The following is an 889-nucleotide window of genomic DNA, read 5'->3' on the forward strand; positions in this document are numbered from 1 at the left end:
GTTATTTATTTATAATACAAAATAATCGATTACAAAATTTTTATTTTATTTTTTTTTTCAAAGTGTGCCAAAAAAGAAAAAACAGTTCACCGTAAGATAAAATAAATTCCGCCGAAATTTAAATTTTCGAAATCGAAAGATTTTTTTTTTTACATAAGTTATTTACAATATTAAATAATATCCTTACAAAAAAATAAAAAATATTTGGTACAGATATGATACCTGTACAGGAAAATAAAATAAAAAAAAAAATTAATTTCATTTACAATCGAAGATCAAAGGTAAATGTTATTTTATCGGGGTAATCAATTTATAAAAAAAAAAAAAAAAAACTGGAAAATTTATTTATCTATAACGCACGTAAATCGAGTTATAGATAAAAAAAAAAGTAATATTTATATTTATATATATTTAAGGTCATTAGGTCAGTCGTGTTCATTTTTTTGATGTGGATAAGTCACATTAATGGCCTGGAGAAAAAAAAATCAATTTTTTTTTTTTTTACATAAGTCAACCCCAATTTTATTTTTTTTTTCTCCCTTACAATTAAATATTTAAACACGGGGAATCTGGAATAATCCAAAAAAAAATTGATCGATAAATATACATATTTAAAAGTATTATTATTATTTTAATTAATAAAATTCGTTTTAAAGTAATAAATCAATATGGATAGGCAAATTACAAAAAAAAAAGTGAAAGCTACATCGATTTCCACGGAGCATATATGAAATTTAAGTTTTTTTTTTTAATACTTAAATAAAAAAGTAGTTTTGTCTTTTTAATAATAATAATAACTCGTAATCTTATTTATTTATTTATTTCCGTCAAATAAATACCTTAAGGAATAAATACATAAGAGAAAAATCAGTAGCTTTTTTAACTGCTC

The sequence above is a fragment of the Pediculus humanus genome, genomic scaffold (assembly GCF_000006295.1).
Source record: "Pediculus humanus corporis 1103172107494 genomic scaffold, whole genome shotgun sequence".
NCBI lineage: Eukaryota > Metazoa > Arthropoda > Insecta > Psocodea > Pediculidae > Pediculus > Pediculus humanus.